We start from the raw sequence: 7500 nt of genomic DNA, 5'->3' as shown, positions 1-7500 counted from the left end.
AAACGGGAGGTAACCGCTGAGCCTGAAACACCAGCAAATAAATGCTAGCCCGCCTGGGCCCTCCAACGTCGGACAGTCCTCGCCGTATCGATCGAGTGACCTGGGCACGCACTTTTTTTTCCTTTCACACAGTGTGGGGTTGGCGGCGGCGGGGGGGGGGAGAAAGCATGCACAACTTGGTTGACGTCGCCTGGTCAACTCGCATCGGTTTTCCGTCCCCATCACTGTAAGGAGCAACCGCGACCAGCGTAGCCAAACAGGTCGACCAAAGCTTTCGGCGCTCGCACGGAGAGGTGATGCCAGCCGGCGTGCGTCGCCTAACTTGGACAAAATTCTGGGCACGCACTTTTCGTTTGAGAATAGGACATACATGTAGTGCAACCCAAGGAAACCAGGCGACGCCGCCACAATCTGCGCCTGACAGACAAAGATAACCGTTCACAAGGAGCCTTGTTATTTCGCACCAAGTCTTTTGCGGGCATAGTTTCTTTCTTTGACATGTATATCTGTATGAAGGTCGGCTTTGCTCTGCCATCGCAGCCTCCCTTCTTTGCTTTTCTCACTGTACCAACAGACATGTCATAAGACTTTGGTTTTTTTTTTATAATTCTTTTCCTGTGGGTGTGGTGTGCCTCCGCACCCCCCAATCTGTTCCAAGGCCTTGTTTTCTCTCGCTCGCCAAAACACTTTGTCTGTTTTCCACAGCCAGTCTACCGGCCTAGACCCAACTGTGCGATATTTCAGAGCCGGCAACAGAGCATGGAAAGTCCGCCAGATTTACCCTTAAATGCTCATAAATGACTTCCAGGCACTCTTCGGAAGGTCTTTTATTTCAAAAGAAGGTCCTTCCTTGAGGGAGCACTTCTTCGGCCACTTTGCAAGTGCAACCGCTGCCAGCAAAAGTTCTGAAAATCGAGTTCCCGAAAATCTCCGGGTACCCCGCCAACCCCCAGCCACCCGAATCGCAAGTGTCAATTCGGCGGGTTGCCTGCCGGTAGTCCTTCCGAAAATGAGGCGCCAAATCGCCGCAACGGCCATTTTTCATTTCGGCATCGGGACTTCCGACGGCAACTGATTAACTAGCCCGGGGACTAGAGCGGCAGCAAATGCAACGTGCCCTCTTGGCGGGAGCAACTTGACCGCCCCCGTGGGGAAAGGTCAACTCGGGGCCCGGGAAAGTCGCCGAGTCCGACCCCATACACTTCCATGAGTTGGGGGTTTTGGCCTTCCCGGCCCAAGGCTCGCCTTATTTCGGCCTGCACTTTCGGAAAAGGGTGCATTCCTTTTGGTTAATGATTTCACCAGCCCGGGTCTTAGCCTCTGCCCCGACGGCTAAGTCTTTTGGTTAATGATTTCCTGCGGCTGGGACTACCCTTTCCCCCGCCCTGCAGGCACCCGGGTCGGGAGGCCGTCGGGGGCACTTTCCGGGGCAAATCCGGACCCTTACGCAAGGGAGAGTGCGCCCCCCGCCTCGGCCGGGGGTCAGGCTGCCGCCTATTAAGCCCGACAGAAAACCCGAAAAATGGACGAAAATGGGAAAAAATCCCCATCCGAAAAAGGCTTAAAAGTCGGTTGGGCGGCAGCTAGGGTCGGTCTCTGCAGACCTGGAGGCTCGGGTGGACTCTTGGAATAAACGTCCATGTCCCGACTTGCCACCTCCTACTACTGTGCAGATACCCCGCCAACCCCCAGCCACCCGAATGACAAGCGTCCGATCAGCGGGACGAATTTGACAACTCTGGCCGGACCTCTGGAACTCCATCCCGGGTAACCGGGGCAAATTTTTCCGCTTGATCGCCCTTCCACTGGTTAACCATTTGCCCTTTCGGACTTAGTCTCTGGACATTATTCGACGGATTTTCTGGTTAACCATTTGCCCTTTCGGACTTAGTCTCTGGGCATTATTTTCGACTTTTTGGTTAATGATTTCACACTTTTTACTTACTTTTGCGCTTTTTGGTTAATGATTACTCTGCTTACTGGTTAATTATTTGCCCTTTCGGACTTAGTCTCTGGACATTATTTTCGAGTTTTTGGTTAATGATTTCACACTTTTAACATATTTTTGCGCTTTTTGGTTAATGATTACTCTGCTTACTGGTTAATTATTTGCCCTTTCGGACTTAGTCTCTGGAGATTATTTTCGAGTTTTTGGTTAATGATTTCACACTTTTTACTTACTTTTGCGATTTTTGGTTAATGATTTCACACTTTTTACTTACTTTTGCGCATTTTGGTTAATGATTACTCTGCTTACTGGTTAACCATTTGCCCTTTCGGACTTAGTCTCTGGACATTATTTTCGAGTTTTTGGTTAATGATTTCACACTTTTAACATATTTTTGCGCTTTTTGGTTAATGATTACTCTGCTTACTGGTTAACCATTTGCCCTTTCGGACTTAGTCTCTGCACATTATTTTCGAGTTTTTGGTTAATGATTTCATACTTTTTACTTACTTTTGCGCTTTTTGGTTAATGATTACTCTGCTTACTGGTTAACCATTTGCCCTTTTGGACTTAGTCTCTGGACATTATTTTCGAGTTTTTGGTTAATGATTTCACACTTTTTACTTACTTTTGCGATTTTTGGTTAATGATTACTCTGCTTACTGGTTAACCATTTGCCCTTTCGGACTTAGTCTCTGGAGATTATTTTCGAGTTTTTGGTTAATGATTTCACACTTTTTACTTACTTTTGCGATTTTTGGTTAATGATTTCACACTTTTTACTTACTTTTGCGCATTTTGGTTAATGATTACTCTGCTTACTGGTTAACCATTTGCCCTTTTGGACTTAGTCTCTGCACATTATTTTCGAGTTTTTGGTTAATGATTTCACACTTTTAACATATTTTTGCGCTTTTTGGTTAATGATTTCACACTTTTTACTTACTTTTGCGATTTTTGGTTAATGATTACTCTGCTTACTGGTTAACCATTTGCCCTTTCGGACTTAGTCTCTGGACATTGTTTTCGACATTTTGGTTAATGATTTCACACTTTTAACTTAATTTTGTGCTTTTTGGTTAATGATTTCATACTTTTTACTTACTTTTGCCCTTTTTGGTTAATGATTACTCTGCTTACTGGTTAACCATTTGCCCTTTCGGACTTAGTCTCTGGACATTGTTTTCGACATTTTGGTTAATGATTTCACACTTTTAACTTAATTTTGTGCTTTTTGGTTAATGATTTCATACTTTTTACTTACTTTTGCGATTTTTGGTTAATGATTACTCTGCTTACTGGTTAACCATTTGCCCTTTCGGACTTAGTCTCTGGACATTATTTTCGGGTTTTTGGTTAATGATTTCACACTTTTTACTTACTTTTGCGATTTTTGGTTAGTGATTACTCTGCTTACTGGTTAACCATTTGCCCTTTCGGACTTAGTCTCTGGACATTGTTTTCGACATTTTGGTTAATGATTTCACACTTTTAACTTAATTTTGTGCTTTTTGGTTAATGATTTCATACTTTTTACTTACTTTTGCCCTTTTTGGTTAATGATTACTCTGCTTACTGGTTAACCATTTGCCCTTTCGGACTTAGTCTCTGGACATTGTTTTCGACATTTTGGTTAATGATTTCACACTTTTAACTTAATTTTGTGCTTTTTGGTTAATGATTTCATACTTTTTACTTACTTTTGCGATTTTTGGTTAATGATTACTCTGCTTACTGGTTAACCATTTGCCCTTTCGGACTTAGTCTCTGGACATTATTTTCGGGTTTTTGGTTAATGATTTCACACTTTTTACTTACTTTTGCGATTTTTGGTTAATGATTACTCTGCTTACTGGTTAACCATTTGCCCTTTCGGACTTAGTCTCTGGACATTGTTTTCGACATTTTGGTTAATGATTTCACACTTTTAACTTAATTTTGTGCTTTTTGGTTAATGATTTCATACTTTTTACTTACTTTTGCCCTTTTTGGTTAATGATTACTCTGCTTACTGGTTAACCATTTGCCCTTTCGGACTTAGTCTCTGGACATTGTTTTCGACATTTTGGTTAATGATTTCACACTTTTAACTTAATTTTGTGCTTTTTGGTTAATGATTTCATACTTTTTACTTACTTTTGCGATTTTTGGTTAATGATTACTCTGCTTACTGGTTAACCATTTGCCCTTTCGGACTTAGTCTCTGGACATTATTTTCGGGTTTTTGGTTAATGATTTCACACTTTTTACTTACTTTTGCGATTTTTGGTTAATGATTACTCTGCTTACTGGTTAACCATTTGCCCTTTCGGACTTAGTCTCTGGACATTGTTTTCGACATTTTGGTTAATGATTTCACACTTTTAACTTAATTTTGTGCTTTTTGGTTAATGATTTCATACTTTTTACTTACTTTTGCCCTTTTTGGTTAATGATTACTCTGCTTACTGGTTAACCATTTGCCCTTTCGGACTTAGTCTCTGGACATTGTTTTCGACATTTTGGTTAATGATTTCACACTTTTAACTTAATTTTGTGCTTTTTGGTTAATGATTTCATACTTTTTACTTACTTTTGCGATTTTTGGTTAATGATTACTCTGCTTACTGGTTAACCATTTGCCCTTTCGCACTTAGTCTCTGGAGATTATTTTCGACTTTTTGGTTAATGATTTCACACTTTTAACTTAATTTTGTGCTTTTTGGTTAATGATTTCATACTTTTTACTTACTTTTGCCCTTTTTGGTTAATGATTACTCTGCTTACTGGTTAACCATTTGCCCTTTCGGACTTGGTCTCTGGACATTATTTTCGAGTTTTTGGTTAATGATTTCACACTTTTTACTTACTTTTGCGATTTTTGGTTAATGATTTCACACTTTTTACTTACTTTTGCGATTTTTGGTTAATGATTACTCTGCTTACTGGTTAACCATTTGCCCTTTCGGACTTAGTCTCTGGAGATTATTTTCGAGTTTTTGGTTAATGATTTCACACTTTTTACTTACTTTTGCGATTTTTGGTTAATGATTTCACACTTTTTACTTACTTTTGCGATTTTTGGTTAATGATGACTCTGCTTACTGGTTAATTATTTGTACTTTCGGACTTGGTCTCTGGACATTATTTTCGAGTTTTTGGTTAATGATTTCACACTTTTAACATAATTTTGCGCTTTTTGGTTAATGATTACTCTGCTTACTGGTTAACCATTTGCCCTTTCGGACTTAGTCTCTGCACATTATTTTCGAGTTTTTGGTTAATGATTTCACACTTTTAACTTAATTTTGTGCTTTTTGGTTAATGATTTCATACTTTTTACTTACTTTTGCCCTTTTTGGTTAATGATTACTCTGCTTACTGGTTAACCATTTGCCCTTTCGGACTTAGTCTCTGGAGATTATTTTCGAGTTTTTGGTTAATGATTTCACACTTTAACATATTTTTAAGCTTTTTGGTTAATGATTACTCTGCTTACTGGTTAACCATTTGCCCTTTCGGACTTAGTCTCTGCACATTATTTTCGAGTTTTTGGTTAATGATTTCACACTTTTAACATATTTTTGCGCTTTTTGGTTAATGATTACTCTGCTTACTGGTTAACCATTTGCCCTTTCGGACTTAGTCTCTGCACATTATTTTCGACTTTTTGGTTAATGATTTCACACTTTTAACATATTTTTGCGCTTTTTGGTTAATGATTTCATACTTTTTACTTACTTTTGCGCCTTTTGGTTAATGATTACTCTGCTTACTGGTTAACCATTTGCCCTTTCGGACTTAGTCTCTGGAGATTATTTTCGAGTTTTTGGTTAATGATTTCACACTTTTTACTTACTTTTGCGATTTTTGGTTAATGATTACTCTGCTTACTGGTTAACCATTTGCCCTTTCGGACTTAGTCTCTGCACATTATTTTCGAGTTTTTGGTTAATGATTTCACACTTTTAACATATTTTTGCGCTTTTTGGTTAATGATTACTCTGCTTACTGGTTAACCATTTGCCCTTTCGGACTTAGTCTCTGCACATTATTTTCGACTTTTTGGTTAATGATTTCACACTTTTAACATATTTTTGCGCTTTTTGGTTAATGATTTCATACTTTTTACTTACTTTTGCGCCTTTTGGTTAATGATTACTCTGCTTACTGGTTAACCATTTGCCCTTTCGGACTTAGTCTCTGGAGATTATTTTCGAGTTTTTGGTTAATGATTTCACACTTTTTACTTACTTTTGCGATTTTTGGTTAATGATTACTCTGCTTACTGGTTAACCATTTGCCCTTTTGGACTTAGTCTCTGGACATTATTTTCGGGTTTTTGGTTAATGATTTCACACTTTTTACTTACTTTTGCGATTTTTGGTTAATGATGACTCTGCTTACTGGTTAACCATTTGCCCTTTCGCACTTAGTCTCTGGAGATTATTTTCGACTTTTTGGTTAATGATTTCACACTTTTAACTTAATTTTGTGCTTTTTGGTTAATGATTTCATACTTTTTACTTACTTTTGCCCTTTTTGGTTAATGATTACTCTGCTTACTGGTTAACCATTTGCCCTTTCGGACTTGGTCTCTGGACATTATTTTCGAGTTTTTGGTTAATGATTTCACACTTTTTACTTACTTTTGCGATTTTTGGTTAATGATTTCACACTTCTTACTTACTTTTGCGATTTTTGGTTAATGATTACTCTGCTTACTGGTTAACCATTTGCCCTTTCGGACTTAGTCTCTGGACATTATTTTCGAGTTTTTGGTTAATGATTTCACACTTTTTACTTACTTTTGCGATTTTTGGTTAATGATTTCACACTTTTTACTTACTTTTGCGATTTTTGGTTAATGATGACTCTGCTTACTGGTTAATTATTTGTACTTTCGGACTTGGTCTCTGGACATTATTTTCGACTTTTTGGTTAATGATTTCACACTTTTAACATAATTTTGCGCTTTTTGGTTAATGATTACTCTGCTTGCTTGTTACTGATTTCCCCTTTCGGACTTGATCTCTGGCCGTTCTTTTCGACCTTTTTGGATCAGGTTTCCACACTCTGAAATTATTTTGGGCTCACTGATTAGGCGAGATCAAGGGGGCATGCCTGGGCACTTTGGGCTCAGTTTGGGAAGGCGGCGTCCGTGTGCTCCTCCGCCCTTCCCGCACTTGCGGCTAGGTTTGCCAAACTGCGCTGACCCGCAGCCCTGCCTTTTTGCCCACGGCACACGGAACGACTCAAGTCTGGCTCCGTTCCAGGCCGTTGCCTCCGGCTGCCCGCCGTCCGGCCGGCCTGGGACGTACCCCGGCTGACGGCGCCGGAGGCCCTCTAGCAGCCACCGGTGCCGCGGGCCAATGGGTCCGGGCGTTCCGGAGCTATCGGTGGGGAAGTGCTCTCCCCTTTTCCTGACGCCGTTCGCCCGAGCAGAGGTGCAGCCTGACGGGACTGCTGTCGCCTTCCGCGGCGCACCGGCCCCTTTCACCTGCCGTCGACCGCGCGGAGCTCGGACCTCCCTCCCCGAAGTTATGGCCCCGGCGCCGGAGGGTGCCCGGGGC

The sequence above is a fragment of the Heterodontus francisci genome, unplaced genomic scaffold (genome assembly GCF_036365525.1).
Source record: "Heterodontus francisci isolate sHetFra1 unplaced genomic scaffold, sHetFra1.hap1 HAP1_SCAFFOLD_1196, whole genome shotgun sequence".
Lineage (NCBI taxonomy): Eukaryota > Metazoa > Chordata > Chondrichthyes > Heterodontiformes > Heterodontidae > Heterodontus > Heterodontus francisci.
The sequence above is the reverse complement of the archived record's forward strand: the minus strand, read 5'-3'. Positions refer to the sequence as shown.